The 17718-nt window shown below is 44.2% G+C and overlaps 1 protein-coding gene across 1 annotated transcript in view; it reads right to left on the bottom strand.

The window, feature by feature from the left end:
• The window catches only part of ABITRAM (actin binding transcription modulator), a 62239-nt gene that overhangs the window by 12609 nt on the left and 31912 nt on the right, over positions 1-17718 (bottom strand). The gene's annotated exons all lie outside the window — the stretch shown is intronic.

The raw sequence follows: 17718 nt of genomic DNA, 5'->3' as shown, positions 1-17718 counted from the left end.
AATACTTGAAAATCTTAACACACAGGAATACACATGATTACTTTGGGATTTCAAATTTTATTCATAGAATCAAAATATTCGCAATTTGAATACTAGGAATAGTAAGATCAAAGTAGGAAATAAACATATTCTTGGACTGTTATTCTGGGGTGGTTATTTAGTGACAGCTGGAAAAATACATGATAGCCACACATACTGCAGTTGAAAACCTGAGAATGATGTAAAGAGATGAGGTGGTAAGTCAGGGTTCGACAAATCCCAGGTGGCAGGTCCCCATGGCAACTAGAAATTCCGTCCTGGCTCCTGAGCTTTGGTCAGTGACAGGCGCTTTAGCTAAGCTGCCATTACAGGGCAGGCTGTGGGGCGCCACTAATATCATGGGGAATGTGATTAACAGGGATGAAGACGCCCCAAGGATGGACCAGGAGAAGAGCGGCGCGGCAGCTGCTGACACAGCAGGAAGAGCGAATTCCCAGCAGAGTCCAGTAAAGTCAGGAGATCCCCAGCGGCCAGTCATCCCGGCTGCTGTTGCCACCCTCCCTCAAGGTAATGCTGGAGCAGGCTGAGGGAGTCGGCGGCCCAGCTCAGGGATGTTGGGGTTCCGGAGTCCATGGTTTTCCAGCAACAGAATGCCCTACTCCAGTGGCATAGCTTGGTGGAAGTCAGCCACTGAAGTCAGCGGAGGGAACGGAAAGAGAATAGGCACTTGGAGCGGAGCTGCCATTCATGCTATTCAGATAATCGAAGCCAGGGGGCTGAGTGAGGGGGAGAGCTCATTGTCACATCCACCATCCCTCTACAAAAGGTGTGCCGAGAGAGGGGAACTACCTGAGCTCCAATGTGCCACTATCTGATTCATACCATCTGGGGTTGAGGAGATGACTGGCAGGATTTTCTGTCTGATGTTCTGTGCCAAGGGGGGCAGCTCCACCTGCACCTTCCCCTGGCCATTCTCACGCACCCGAGATCTTCTCTCTGCTTCTTCGCTCTGCCATGGCATGGCATGGATGATATTATGGGGGTTCAGGGCTGGGACAGCTCACTGGAGTTAGAGGAGCAGGATTCCACTATGACAGGGTCCCCCCGAGCCTGCAATCTTTAGAGCAAATTGGATCTCCGACACTTATATAATGTAGGACCAGTCCATATACCAACAGCCATCACCATGTCCTTGACTAGATGCAGGTCTGATTCAGGGATCTCGCAAGGAGCTCCCTACTCCTAGTACAGCAATCTCCCCAGTAAGCCATTGTGTTCTGACAGGGGACGACCAGCACTCTTAGCCATTGGCTGAGAGCCCTGATTGGATGCCAAATCGCAGACCTATTTCGGTCATGCCCTCTTAGACAGAAGCCAGTCATTTCACCGGCTTCTGGCTACATAAGAGAAGGGGTTTTGTCGTTAAAATAAAGCTTTGTAGCTTAAAAAAAAAAAAACTGTCTAACTATTTTAGCTGGCTACTAGATTCAAACCAAATTTGTCAAGCACTGTGGTAAAGTCATTCTAAAGTTGGAGATATTTCTCGCTCTTGTAGATAATTGGTAACTACAAGCCGTCAGATGCTTCTGCATATACAGTATCTCACAAAAGTGAGTACACCCCTCACATTTTTGTAAACATTTTATTATATCTTTTCATGTGACAACACTGAAATAATTACACTTTGCTACAATGTAAAGTAGTGAGTGTACAGCTTGTATAACAGTGTAAATTGCTGTCCCCTCAAAACAACAACCCACATCCATTAAAATGTCTAAAGTACTGGCAACTAAAGTGAGTACACCCCATTGGGCCCAATTAGCCATTTTCCTTTCCCTGTGTCATAGGACTCAGTAAGTGTTACAAGGTCTCAGGTGTGAATAGGGAGCAGGTGTGTTAAAATTCAGTGTTATCGTTCTCACACTGGTAACTGGATGTTCAACATGGCACCTTATGGCAAAGAACTCGGAGAATCTGAAAAAATAATTCTTGCTCTACACAAAGATGGCCTAGGCTATAGGATGATTGCCAAGAACCTGAAACTGAGCTGCAGCACTGTGGCCAAGACCATACACCAGTTTAACAGGACAGGTTCCACTCAGAACAGGCCTTGCTATGGTCAACCAATGTAGTGGAGTTCACGTGCTTAGCGTCATATCCAGAGGTTGTCTTTGGGAAATAGACGCATGAGTGCTGCCAGCATTGCTCCATAGGTTGAAGAGGTGGGGGGGTCAGCCTGTCAGTACTCCGACCTTACGATGTACACTGCATGAAATTGGTCTGCATTGCTGTCATCCCAGAAGCCTCTTCTAAAGATGATGCACAAGAAAGCCCGCAAACAGTTTGCTGAACACAAGCAGGCTAAGGGCATGAATTACTGGAACCATGTCCTGTGGTCTGATGAGACCAAGATAAACTTATTTGGTTCAGATGGTGTCAAGCATGTGTGGCAGCAACCAGTTGAGGAGCACAAAGACAAGCGAGTCTTGCCTACAGTCAAGCATGGTGTTGGGAGCGTCATGGCCTGGGGCTGCATGAGTTCTGCCGGCACTGGGGAACTACAGTTGAATGACGGAACGATGGATGCCAACATGTACTATAACATACTGAAAGCAGAGCATGATCCCCTCCCTTCGGAGACTGGGCCGCAGGGCAGTATTCCAACATAACGACGCCAAACAACTCCAAGATGACCATTGCCTTGCTAAAGAAGCAGAGGGTAAAGGGGATGGACTGGCCAAGCATATCTCCAGACCCAAATCCTATTGAGCATCTGTAGGGCAACCTCAAAAACGAAAGGCGGAAGAGCGCAAGGTCCCCAACATCCACCAGGTCAGTGATGTCATCATGGAGGAGTGGAAAAGGACTACAGTGGCAACCTGTGAAGCTCTGGTGAACTTCATGCCAAATAGGGTTAACCGCTTGCCGACCGCCGCATGACTATTTACTGCGGCAGTCAGCCCCCCTACAGGCAAAGTCGCTCGCCTACGAACCTCTAGGGGGCGAGCGCGCTCCCACCCCCGCTCATTCACTAACATCCCCGCGCGAGTGACCGGCGGCTCTGATGTCCGCCGGTCACTCGTGGTCTCCCGCTGGAGAGGGAGAAAGGCAGGCGGCTGATGTAAACAAAGCCGCCTGTCATTCTCCCTGATGTAACTGCAGAGATCATACGAGCCTGCTATGTAGGAACGTATGTCTCTGTGGTTACATCACAAGCCACGCCCCCCCACAGTTAGAATCATGCCCCTAGGGATACATTTAACCCACTGATCACCAATAAAGTTAACCCCTTCCCTGCCAGTGTCATTTTTACAGTAACAGTGCATATTTATAGCACTGATTACTGTAGTAATGTCACTGGTATCCCCAAAAGTGTCAAAAATGTCAGCCAGGGGTCCGATCTGTCTGCCCCAATGTCGCAGTCCCGCAAAAAAAAAAAAAAAAAAAAATATTGCAGATCCCCGCCATTACTAGTAAAAAAAAAAAAAAGCAATAAAAATGACATAAATCTTTCCCGTAGTTAGTAGACGCAATAACTTTTGCGCAAACTAATCAAAATACGCTTAGTGCGATTTTTTTTTACCAAACATATGTAGCAGAAAACAAATTGGCCTAAAATGTGGGGAATTTCATATAAAAAAAATGTGAAAAATATTGTTATTTTTTCAAAATTGTCGGAAAAAAAAAAAAAAAAAAAAAAAAAAAAAAAAAAAAAAATCGCACAGGTGATCAAATACCACCAAAAGAAAGCTCTGTTTGTGGGGAAAAAAAAGGACGTCAATTTAATTTGGGTACAGCGCCGCACGACCGTGCAATTGTCTGTTAAAGTCGCGCAGTGCCGAATCGCGAAATAGGCCCTGGTCTTTGAGCAGGAAAATCATCCGTGGTTAAAGGCAGTGCTGGAAAATATTGCTGGCCACACAAAATATTGACACTTTGGGCCCAATTCGGACATTTTCATTTAGGGGTGTACTAACTTGTTGCCAACGGTTTAGACATTAATGGCTGTGTGTGGAGTTATTTTAAGGGGACAGCAAATTTACACTGTTATACAAGCTGTACACTCACTTCTTTACATTGTGGCAGAGAGTAATTTCTTAAGTGTTGTCACATGAAAAGATAGAATAAAATATTTACAAAAATGTGAGGGGTGTACTTACTTTTGTGATACTGTATATAAATTATAAAGGTGCATCTCATAAAATTAGATCATCTAAAAGTTAATGAAACAAATTATGAAACAAATTAGCTTTTTGATGATATTCTAGTTTTATGAGATGCACCTGTATATATAGTGCTCAGCATAAATAAGGAAAACCCCAACAGATTTGTCAGAAAACTTTTACTTTCCTTTCAGAACCAATATTTACTATCACCCATCCCCCCCCCCCCCCCCCAGACATCTCCCCTTGAGTTTTGCTAGACGCTTTAAAGGTGATACTTATGGTTTATGATATTTTTTGTATGTTCATTCTGACTTCCCTGTAAGTACGCCTATTTTGTTTGACTTGTTATTTGCATTGTTTTGAAAATCAATAAAAATTTCATTTTTTTTCAAAAAAAAAAAAGTGTGAGTTGCAGTCATATTGGTCCACTGACCCAATTCATCATATGCCCATGTTCTCTGTTGCCATGGCGAGGACCAGATATGAGCAAATCTTGCGGTTCATGCACTTCAGTGACCGTGATCTCGGTCGTCCACGGGGTGACCCTGGATAGGACCGGCTCCACAAAATTCTGCTCCTCGTAAATCACTTCAAGCAAAAGTTTGCAGCTTTGTATAATCCCCAATAAGCTGTCTGCGTTGAGGATTCCCTGATTACATTTTCTGGCAGCCTTGCATTCAAACAGTTTCTCCACAGTAAGCGTGCTAGATATGGGGTCAAGATGTATAAGCTCTGTGACAAGGCAACAGGCTATACATGTAGTTTCTGGATTTACAAGGGAAAAGATAGCAATGTGGAGCCCCCAGACTGCCCAGACTACATGGCAAGATTGTTTGGGACTTAGTGGCATCATTATTCGGAAAGGGGTACCATTTATATGTGGACAATTATTACACAAGCGTGCCACCTTTCAGTCACCTTTTTGATTCTGGAATTGGCGCATGTGGCACCGTGCGACCTAATCGCCGGGGCTTCCCCCAACAGCTTGTAGATTTCACGACTGAAGGAGGAGAGCCTGCTTGAAGTGTAATACATTGCTTGCAGTGAAGTGGAGGGACATACGGAATGTTTTCATTCTTTCATCCATTCACGCAGATACGACCAAATTGCAATGGCGACTGGTGTTGTTGAGAAGTTCCTCTATGTCCACGAATACAACCTTAGCATGGGAGGGGTGGACTTCAATGACCAGATGATGGTGTCGTTCTTATTTGCCCCTAAAAAAGTGTCTGTATACCTATTCCAATTAGCTCCGCCGAATACTTATGTGCTATATAAAGCATCAAGAAGAGATGGATCCTTCCTAAAATTCCAGGAAGAGATCTTTACAGCCCTTCTGTATCCAGAAGGTGCCGTGGCCCAAATTCACAATCCAGATGCAGTGAGCCGGCTGCATGAGAGGCATTTTCCGGATGTTCTCCCTAGTACCCATACCCAAAGTGCACCCCAAAGAAGATGTCGTGTCTGTAGAAAATTTGGATCTAGGTGTGACTCCCGCTTTTTTATCCTTTCTGTCCTGGCCAACCTGGTCTCAGGATCGGGGACTGTTTCCGTCGCTACCACACACTAGTAGAGTATTAGTATAGGATACAGCATGGCACAGTCTAGGGCACACTTTCACACAGGGTCTCCAAAGAGGTTAGATGGCCGTCGCATGTTGAGAGACCTTAGCCTGGAACGTTTTTTTTTTTTTTTTTTTACACTTTTTTGGTAACCGTAAAAAAACGTTACAAAAAAAAAAAGCAAAAAATAGTTTTGAGTTAATTTTTCTGCTTACTCTTTTACTGTAATTTATCATATACTGCTATGTTTTATTGTTACGGTTTTTCATTGTTAACCATAGTTTGCTTTGCAGATACCACCATTCTACTGTACTGTACGCTATTAAATTGTAATGTTTTATTGTTGCTGTGTTTTTCATTGTTAACCGTAGTTTTCTTTGCAGATACCACCGTTCTACTCTTTTACTGCACTTTATACTATTATAGTGTAATGTTGTACGGCGCTGGACTTTGAGTAGTCATACTAGAATGATGCCTGCAGATTTAGGCATCATCTTGGAATTTTTTTTTTTGTACATCCAGCAGTCAGGTTTCATGTAAAAGCAATTTGCAATTTGAGCAGATAATTAGCCGCTAGACTCCTTTTACAGACAATGGGAGGGGACTCTCTCCACCCCCTCCTGCCGCCTTCCACGGTTTTCTCGGGCTCTCCTGTAGCACCAGCTAACCCGAAACTGCAGCTAGTGGTTTCGTCAGCTGACCATAGAGCCGATTGGAGACCAGAATGGCTCCAATCATCTCTATGGTCTAAGATACCGGTAGCTACATACATTTTATGACTTTGGTTTCGCCAGATATAAACAGCGCCATTGGGAAAGCATCTTATCACACCAATCTTGGTGTGGTCAGATGCTTAAAGGGCAGAAGAGAGATCTAGAGTCCAATAGACCCCAATAAAAAAAAAAAAAAAAACCCGTCACTACTTATTGCTGGATTTTAAAATTCCCTGTTATAAAAAAAAATAAATAAAAAAATGAAAGCACCCCTGTCTCCCTATGTTTGAATGGGAGCATCGGTCTGGTGTCATATGTAAACAGCGATTGCAGCATGTAGGAGGTATCTCCGCTAACATCTGATCGAGGGCAGGAATTCTTGCAGTACACCTCCTCTATAAATCTAAAGTGCTAACCTGTAAAGGTTTTTAAAAATGTACGTAGTTTGTTGCCGCTGCACTGGTGTGCGCAATTTTTTTTTTTTTTTTTTTAAAACAAAAAAAAAAAAAAAAAAAACAACTTTGAGTCATGTACAGTACAAGCGAGAAAAAAAAAGGTGCAAGAACACATGCAACTAGAGAAAACAATTATGTACAGGGGATAGCATGTATAAAAATACAAAGTGGCATGGAAAGACCATATTAACTGTCATACAATATGCAAACGTGATATGCAAATAATAATAGGGGGGGAGAGGTACACAAGATGCATAGTAAAACAGGACCAGCAGGTTGGAGTGGGGATGGTCTGTACAGCTCAACAAAAAGAATGGAACCCACTACTCAACAGAGTTTTAAGAAGAACAAGTGGCGGAAGCCTCCAGCCATCTGTCCCAGATTTTGTGATAATGTTTCAGACATCCTCTGTTAGCAAAGATCACCTTCTTGTAGGGAAGAGTGGCATTAATATCGGCCTTCCAGGCAGATATGGTAGGAGGGGACGACTGAATCCAGGTGCAGGCTAACAACTTCCTAGCAGCGAAAAGAGTCTCATGCAAGAATCGGGTCGTGTGCTTGTCTATATCCTGTTCGGGGAATATCCCCAGTAGACATATCTTGGGATCCAATGACACCGGGGAACCCATGCGGTCACCAGCATCCAGAACCCCTGGATGCATGGGCAATGCCACAGAAGATGCCCAAAGGTACCAGGGGATAGAAGACACTTGGGGCAGGTGGACGACTTGGAACGGTCAAATCGAGCTAAACTAACCGGAGTAAGATATGCCCTGTGGATAATATATATCTAGAGTATAGATGAAAGTTTCGGGGAAACGAGTACACAAGTTTCGAGGGCGTCACTCCAGTCATCATCATCAAGGTCCCCTACATCCTCCACCCAGGGGGCCCTCATACTGTAGGCCAAGTCAGATATCCGTTACATCAACAATAATTTGTAAAGAAGGGAGATAAGTTTCTGTTTGTCCTGTCCCCCAAGTACGTAGGGCAATGGAGGAGGGTGGTTATCAAATTGCACACGTACTGCATGTCGGACCTAGAGGTAATGGAAATACATAGACATAGGGATTCGGAACACACCCCGAAGACTATTAAATGATTTGATACGTCCATTCACCAGTACATGGGAAAGCAGATAAATCCCCCCTAGCCATACAGACACCTGGGTCTGGGAGTTGGAGGAGTTCAGGCAGGCGCCTATTAAACCAGAGGGGCGTCATAGCATGGAAGTCTGTATTTCCAACACACAAGAGCGCCAAGTCCCACACCCTCCTGTGATGAAACAGGAGGCCACCGCTTTCAGACGTTGCGGGGGATCCACCCACTCCACGCAGAATGTCACAGAAGGGGTGCGGGAACCGCGCAGGAGCGGAGTGGCAGACCAGCGAGAGATATCTAGTGCTGTCATGTTTGTCAATGTGACAGAAATGGGACAGTTGGGCCACGAGATAGTATGCTGCCAAGTTGGGGACAGTCATGCCACCCAACTTAGTTGGTTTTTGCACGTGCCGCCACGCTATCTTGTGCCTATTCGTTTCCCACAGAAAGGTTCTCAGAAGCTCATCTAGAACTATGAAGTATCGGTAAGGAATGTAGACAGGGGAATGCCAGAGCACAAAGGATTTTGGGGAGGAGAATCCTTTTTATCAGGCCTATTCTGCCCATCACCCCCAGGGGTAGAAGTGCCCACGACTGCGTCTTGGCTTTAATTAAATTGTATAGAGGCTCAATGTTTAATGGGATGTAACCAGATAAGGAGCGTGATACCTAGACCCCCAGGTGTTTAAAAGAAGCGATCCGGGACAATGCGCACTGGTCAACAGGTGGGGGAAATACGTCTATGGGAAGAACCTGGGATTTATCCCAATTAACAGTAAGGCCTTAAAAAGTACTGAAGCGCCGGATGAGCTGCAGGGCCGCAAGGAGGGAAGGGCCAGAGTACGCGAGGTAAAGGAACATATCATCCGCGTAGAGCCCAATCCGCTCCTCAGGTGCCCCGCAGCTCAGATTGCATGGCTATGGCAAGGGGCTCCAACGCGAGAGCATACAGGAGAGGTGAAATAGGACACCCCTGTCACGTTCCGCGTGAGAGGGGAAACAATCTAGATGTCCAGCCATTGGCCTACACTCTGGCCCGTGGCTGGTGATAAAGAATCGTGAGCCACTTAATAAAATTAGGGCCAAACCCGAACAGGGAGAGACAGTGCCAGAGATACTGCCACTCCACTGATTTAAACGCTTTAGAGGCATCTAACATCACAATTACCCTAGATCCTATACAGTCGTGAGGGGCCTGTAAGTTCATAAACAGCCGTCTAGTATTAAATGCAGTGTTCTTAGCTGGCATGAAGCCAGTTTGGTCCGAATGCACTAGGGATAAAATAACTGTTAGAAGTAGAGCAAGGATTTTGGCTAGAATTTTAATGACACTTTGGAGCAGTGAGATTGGCCTTGGGGATCAACACAATGAGCGCTGCATTCATAGAGTCTGGTAAAGTGCCACTCTTAAACATTGCGTTGTACACATTCAACAGCTGAGGTGCCAAGGTATCAGAGTAATGGGAAAAAAATTCCACCGGTAACCCGTCCGAGCCCAGGGCCTTACCTTTAGCAAAATGGGACATAGCAAGGGTCACGTCATCAACAGAAATGGGAGCTTCCAATTGGGCTACCTGAGCGGGAGTCAGTGTGGTAAAGTCAACTGAGTCCAGAAGCTGAGAGAAGTCAGACAGTGCGAAGCACACTTTGGAAGTGTATACATCACTAAAGAAAGATGGAAAGACCTCTGCAACAGCCGCAGGACCAGCAGAGTCACGCATCAGGGACTGGTGGAGGGAAATAACCACTGGAGGCCATATGGGCCAGGTACACTAATAATTTACCAGGTTTCTCACCATATTCGTATGTCCGCTGTTTACTAAAAAAGAAGGGGAAGGGGATAGGGCATATCGATGCTCCAGGTCCGCTAACTGGGACTCAGCGCGGCTGTAATCAGCGTATAATGCCCGTTTAAAGCGAGAGATGCGTTCCGGTAAATGTAGATGGGCGTGTTTCTTAAATGTCTCCCATACCACCCCCGGGGGGGGGGGGCATATGCAACAACATTAGTTGTGAAGAAATGATCCCACTCGCAATCAAGGACCTCCAAGTCTGGCACGGCAGTGAGCCAAAAAGGATTGAGGCGTCAGTGCCTGGGTGGGGCGTCAAGGAGGGAGGTAAAAGAAATAAAGTAGAGAGCATGGTCTGACAAAAGACCAAAGCCTGCAAGGTGCAACCTAGGGGATACCAGGGTAATGTCAGCACGCTGCTCCTTCAGATAGGAGAAAACAACAGCGCGCTTAAATTTTATCTCGGAGACCCCGTACATTCCAGGTGAGAAACATAATTTGTGTCATGGTGGTAAAATAAGAACCAAAAAATGACGGAGGTCGGTAGGAATCCCCAGAGCAGATTGTGTCCCCATCAGCATGTAAAAATAGGACAATGCAACGCATAGTAATAAAGGCCATGGCCACATGAAAGTAGTCGTACAATCAGAGATCAGGTAAGCTATACATGACTAACAAAACAACCCACCCCTTCCCACCCAGCCCAACACATACCCCAACTTGTGTAAGCATGGTACCCAATACATAGAACAAAACAGTGGAATGCCAGCAGCAGGAACAGTCGGTGATTGAAAAAAAAGGTACCTATTAACGGGCAGGTGTTGAATGAGCCCAATCCTTGGAGACATATGCATCACGGGCAAACCAAAACAAAACAAGGTGGGGCGAAAAAGATGCACTCTGAAGAAGGATTCATGAATGCGGGACACAACAGTGGACAAACGCAAGTAAAGTCAATGCAGGTGCGAAAAGGGGGGTCCCCCGGTCAAGGTAAAAACAAATACATGGGCACAAGTTGCAGCAGACAAACACTTCAGGGCGGAAGATCAAGAGAGGTGCAGATAGGCAGCGGGATCAGTAGAAAAAGCAGGTGACAGTCATCTCCTCACATCCCAGGGCTGCCAGCAGAAGGGATTGCCATAACAGATAAGGTAGAAGAGCAATGGTAGGTGGCAGCATAGACAGATATAGCGGACAGGTTAAGCATATAAGAGGGATCCGGGAAAAGGAGCAGGGGGAAGATCCGGACCAGGAGAGCACAGGAGGTACTCACGGCAGGCGATCCAACCAGGCCACAGCGGAGCAGGGGTCCTCGAAGAAATGCACTCTATCTTCCCCGACAAACCTCAGGCGTGCGGGGTAGAGCATTGAATATTTGAGATTGCGGACCCTAAGGTGCCATTTAATCTCTGTGAATCGGCTCCGCTGCCTCTGCACCTCCGCAGAGAAATCAGGAAATGCTAGCACCAAGCAAGGCGGAGAACAGCGTCCCGATCCCTGTAATTCAGAAACTTTGCAATGAACACACGTGGAGGGGCACCCTGAGGAGGCCGTTTGGAGGGCATGCAGTGGGCCTGCTCCACTATGAAGGCATGAGAAAATGCCTCTCTGCCATATACTTTAACCAGCAGCTCTTCCAAAAAAGGAGCAGGGTTGGCGCCTTCAGCACTCTCTGGTAGACCTATAAACCGCAGGTTGTTCCTCCTGGCTCTGTAAGAGGTAAGTCACATCCCGCGAGGCCTATTCCACCGCACCTCTGACCGGGGGGTATGTTGTCCTCCATGCGGCTGAGGCAGTCTTCTGCCTCCGACACGGCCCCTAAGTTTCTGTAGATCCTGTCGAAGGAGGGATATGTCTACCTTCACTTCCTCCATTTTGGTAGTGAGAGAGACCTTGCAATCAGTAATCGCGTCCAGGATCTTGCACTGGTCCAACGGTGGTGAGGTCGGGGCAGGAGAGGAAGACAGGGAGCCGCCATCTTTAGATTGCATACCACTCTCCTGGCGCTGGAATCGATCGAGTTTGGAAGCTGCTTCCGATACTTTACGGGGAGATGACATAGCTGCAAGGTACGCTGGAGTGGTTGCACACAAAACCGGGTAAGTACAGCGTGGAATATCGGGCACAGGATCGTTTTAAGGGATGGGACCAGGAGAGCTCCTCTCACCAGCATCTGTTCACATGCAGATCCAGGCCACGCCCCTGGGCGTGCGCAATTTTAAAACCGGTCATGTTTGGAATCTATGTACTCGGTATAAGATCATCTTTTATATTTTACCAAACAATTGGGCAATATATATTGTATTTATGCATTCAATTTAAATAGTGTTTTTTTCCCCAAAAAATTGCGTTTGTAAAATCTCTGCGTAAATACCTAGTGACAAAAAATTTGCAACACCCACCATTTTGTTCTGTAGGGCCTCTACTTAAAAAAAAAAAAATACATAATGTTTGGGGGTTCAAAGTAATTTTCTAGTAAAAAAAATATTTATTTTCATGTAAACAAAAAAAAAAAAAAAAAAAGTGTGGCATACGCTTCTAATGTTGGGCATAAAATGCCAGGACAGTTCAAACACCCCCCAAATGACCCCTTTTTGGAAATTAGACACACCAAGCTATTTGCTGAGAGGCATGTCGCATCCATGGAATATTTTATATTTTGCCAAAAGTTTTGGGAAAATTACAATTTTTTTTTTCCACGTTGTCACTACATGATGTATTACTCACACATGCCATGGGTATATGTGGAATGACACCCCAAAATTCATTCTGCTGCTTCCCCCGAGTACAGGGATTCCACATGTGTGAGACCTTTGGGGAGCCTAGCTGTGTATGGGACCCCGAAAACCAATCACGCCTTCAGGTTTTCCAAGGGAGTAAATTGTTTATTTTACTTCCTCACTGCCTATCACAGTTTCAAAAGGCCCCGAAATGTCAAGATAGCACAAAACCCCCCAAATGACCCCATTTTGAAAAGTAGACACTCCAACTATTTGCCGAGAGGCATGTTGAGTTCATGGAATATTTTATATTTTGCCACAAGTTTTGGGAAATTTAAAAAAAATGTTTTTTTTTTTTTTTTTTTTTTATACACAAAGTTGTCAATTAAATTAAATATTGTTCAAACATGCCATGGCTATATGTGAAATGACACCCCAAAATACATTCTGCTGCTTCTCCCGAGTACGGGGGATACCATATGCATAAGACTTTTTGGCAGTCTAGCCGCATACAGGACCCCCGTAAACCAATCACCGCCTTCAGGCTTTCTATGGGAGTAAATTGTTGATTTCACTCCTCACTACCTATCACAATTTTGGAGGCCATCAAATGCCAAGATAGCACAAAACCCCCACAAATGACCCCCCAAGGTATTTGCTGAGAGGCATGGTGAGTATTTTGCAGCTCTCATTTGTTTTGGAAAAGAAAAAAAAAATATTTTTTTTCTTTTTTACAATTTTCAAAATTTTGTGACAAAAAGCGGCGAGATCTGCAAAACACTCACATGCCTCTCAAGAAATAGTTTAGGGTGTCTACTTTCAGAAAAGGGGTAATTTGGTTTGGTTTTGTACAGTCTTGGCATTTCATGGCTTCCGAAACTGTGATAGGTAGTGAGGCGTGAAATCAACAATTTACGCCCTTAGAAAACCTGAAGGGCTGATTGGATTTCGGGGTCCTGTACGCGGCTAGACTGCCAAAAAGTCTCACATGTGGTATCTCCGTACTTAGGAGAAGCAGCAGATTGTATTTTGGGGTGTTATTTAACATATAGCCATGTCATGTTTGAGCAATTTATCATTTCAATGACAACTTTGAAAAATGCCATAAAAAAAATATATTTTTTTTTTACACAAACACCTGTGCCAAAAAAATAACTATTCAATGGGCTCAACATGCCTCTCAGAAAATTCCTTAAGTTATCTACTTTCCAAAAAGGGGTAATTGGGGGGGGGGGGTTATACTGCCCTGCCTTTTTAGCACTTCAAGAAATGAGATAGGCAGTGAAAGTAAAAGCTGCATAAATTCCAGTATATACACCATAGTTTGTAGAAGCTTTAACTTTTGCGCAAACCAATAAATATACGCTTATTGAGATTTTTTTTTTTTCTTTTTATCAGACATGTAACTAAATACATTTTAGCCTAAATGTCTGACAAATATTGAGTTTATTAGATAAAAGTATAAAATTGTATTTTTCAAAATTTTCAGTCTTTTTTCGTTTATATCGCAAAAATAAAAATTGCAGAGGTGATCAAATACCACCAAAAGAAAGCTCTATTTGTGGGGAAAAAAGGACATAAATTTCATTTGGGCACAGCATTGCATTACTGCGCAATTACCAGTTTAATTCAAGTTAAATTTAAGTGCCAAATTGCAAAAAATGGCCTGGTCATTAAGGGGGTAAAATCTTTTGGTCCACAAATGGGTAAATACACGAATCCAGAATCTAGTGACTACAGGGCATTTCCACCACACATGAAATATTGTACCCATCTGGCCAGAGCGCTTAAAGAAAATGGGAGATGCAGACGGGTGCATCTTTGCAACTCTGGTCGGGACTAGATACCTACGTAGGAGTGTTTTATAGTTTGCTTTTATTAATATTGTGTTAATGGATATTATCGATAATGCATAGGCACTATCTTGCGAGTCAGACAATTCAAAAGTAGTATTCAAGTCCCGTTCTCATTGGGACATATAAAGGGAGTTTAGTGGTCGGATCAGTAAGAGTGGCATATACTGTAGATATCCATCCCCATAGGAGGTTCTTCGTTTGACAAGATCAACATTTTTAATTTTACAGGGTCTCTTTAGTAAGTTGAATTTAGATCGTATAAAAGAAATAAGCGGATTGTGTCAGAATAATTCACTCGGGGGCATTTGTAGCCTATCTTTAAAATATTGTAAAGAGTGTGGTTGGTCACAATTGAGGTAGTCACCTATCCTGAAAAGCCCGTTAAGCCACCAAAGGAATGGCATCGGAGTCATGCCGAGCGAGAACTCAGGGTTGCAAAGCGGGGGGAGGCCAATGGAGTATGAGAGGACAGGGGTTTTCAATGTTTTACTCCATCCCAAACCGCTAGAGCATAAAATAGGGGGGCGAAGGTGGCCAAGAAGCCACATTAGGTAACAGCAAAATGGTGGCATGAGAGAGCTTCAATAGAGACTCAAAGATTGTGGATCCCTTGGCCGTTGAATAGGACAGCTGAGTTATTAGAGCAGCTTGATAATAAGCTTGTATATTAGGGAGGCCAAGTCCACAGACAATTGATTTTAAAAGGGCGTTACTTAAAGAAACCACCTTCCCATTTCATGCTGTCAGTAATGGTACCACATGGAAGAGAACTGTCACAAGGCCTGAGAAAGAAAATAATTTCTTTACACAAGAAAGGTGAAGGCTACAAGAAGAACAGAAAAGCTTTACTTATCAGTCAGAATACTGTAGCAAAAGTGATAAAAACATTTAGGAAAGATGGAACTGCAACCATCTCACAGGAACATCAAGGTTATCCACATAACATTTTTTTTTATTTTTTATTTTTTTTCTTTTAAAGTAAAACTTATGCTGTGTGGAGTCTCTTCCACATAAGTTAACACCTCAACAAGAGCGTCTTCTGATGGAAGCCTCTCCTAAAGCCCATGCCCAAAAATGCCCACCTAGAATTTGCCAGGGCCCGGTTTAAAAAAAGAAGAAGACTACCGGGACTCTGTACTCTAGAGGTGTAGAGACCAAGATAAGTGTTTTTGGAACTGATGACTTCAAAACTCTATGGCATCGCAAAGGACAAAAAAAAAAAAAAAAAATGCATAGTGCCTATAGTGTAATATGGTGGTGGCAGTGTCCTTCTTTGGGGCTGCATGAGTGCTTCTGGCATCAGGGATCTGCATATCATTGATGGCATTATGAATTCAAAGATGTACTGCTCTATATAGAAAAAGAAGACGCTACCATCACTCCGTGCCCTTGGCCGCCATGCACTTTTCCAACAGGACAATGATCGAACACCTATGGGGAATTCTTAAGAGACAAGCTAAGCATCACTCTCCATCCAGTATCCAGGCTCTAAAGGAGGTCGTTCTTGAAGAATGAAGAGAGAAACATGTTGCAGTATGTCGCCAGCTCTATACTTAGAAGACTTGGTGCTGTCCTTACAAAATCACGGGGGGGCGGGTTTTACAAAATGATGGATGTAGTCGTTTATGTTGTGGGGTGTATTCATTTTTGCATCAACTATGTTGATAAAAACGGAAAATTTTGTAATCCAAGTTATATTATTAACTTTACTTTCATGTAATGGAGCTAAACAAATGTTCTAGAAAACTCAATTTTCTAAGTGTTGGAAATTGTTCTTGTGTTCATTGATATATTGATCAAAATCTTAATTTTTCAAAAGGGGTGTACATATATACAGTATCTCACAAAAGTACACTCTTAACATTTTTTGTAACTTTTTAAGTATATCTTTTCATGTGACAACACTAAAGAAATTACACTTTGCTACAATGTAAAGCAGTGTGTGTACAGCTTGTAATAGAGTGTAAATTTGCTGTCACACAGCCATTGATGTCTAAACTGTTGGCAACAAAAGTGAGTACATCCCTAAATATAAATGTGCAAATTGTGCCAGATTAGCCATTTTACCTCCCTGGTGTCATGTGACTCTTTCGTGTTACAAGGTTTCGGGTGTAAATGGGGAGCAGGTGTGTTAAATTTGGTGTTCTCACTCTTTCATACTGGCCACTGGAAGTTTAACATTGCACCTCATGGCAAAGAACTTTCTAAAGATCTGAAAAAAAGAATTGTTTCTCTATATAAAGATAGCCTAGGTCAGTGATGGCAATTCTTGGCACCCCAGATGTTTTGGAACTACATTTCGCATGATGCTCAATTACACTGTAGAGTGCATGTGCATCATGGGAAATGTAGTTCCAAAACATCTGGGGTGCCAAGGTTCGCCATCACTGGCATAGGCTATAAGAAGATCGCCAAGACCCTGAAACTGAGCTGCAGCACGGTGGCCATAACCATACAGCAGTTTAAAAGGAAAGGTTCCACTCAGAATAGGCCTTGCCATGGTCAACCAAAGAAGTTGAGTGCATGTGCTCAGCGTCATGCCAAATGAGTGCTGCCACCATTACAGCAGAGTTTTAAGGTTTGTGGGGGGGGGTGTCAGCCTGTCAGTGCTCAGACCATACGCCACACACCTCATCAAATTGGTCTGCATGGCTGTCGTCCCAGCAGGAAGCCTCTTCTAAAAATGATGCACAAGGTAGCCCGCAGATCAGACTAAGGATATGGATTACTGGATCCATGTCCTGTGGTCTGATGAGACCAAGATAGACTTATTTGGTTCAGATGGTGTGTGGCAGCAATCAGGTGAGGAGTACAAAGACAAGTGTGTCTTGCCAACAGTTAATGATGGTGGTGGGAGTGTCATGATCTGGGGCTGCATGAGTGCTGCTGGCACTGGAGAGCTACAGTTCATTGAGGGAACCATGAATGCCAACATGTCCTGTGACATACTGAAGCAGAGCATGATCCCCTCCCTTTGGAGACTGGGCCGCAGGGCAGTAGTCCAACATGATAAAGACCCCAAACACACCTCTAAGAGGACCACTGCCTTTCTAAAGAAGCTACAGGTAACAGTGATGGACTGGCCAAGCATGTCTCCAGACCTAAATCCTATTGAGCATCTGTGGGGCATTCTCAAAACAGAAGGTGGAGGAGCGCAAGGTCTCCAACATCCACCAGCTCCGAGATTTAATCATGGAGAAGTGAAGGAGGACTCCAGTGGCAACCTGTGAAGCTCTGGTGAACACCATACCCAAGAGGGTTAAGGAAGTGCTGGAAAATAATGGTGGCCACACAAAATATTGACACTTTGGACCCAGTTTGGACATGCTCACTTAGGGGTGTACTCATTTTTGTTACCAGCAGTTTAGGCATTAAT

This window comes from Pelophylax lessonae (assembly GCF_965119305.1).
Source record: "Pelophylax lessonae genome assembly, chromosome: 5".
Lineage (NCBI taxonomy): Eukaryota > Metazoa > Chordata > Amphibia > Anura > Ranidae > Pelophylax > Pelophylax lessonae.
Note: the sequence above shows the minus strand (reverse complement) of the source record. Positions and strands in the feature narration are given on the sequence as shown.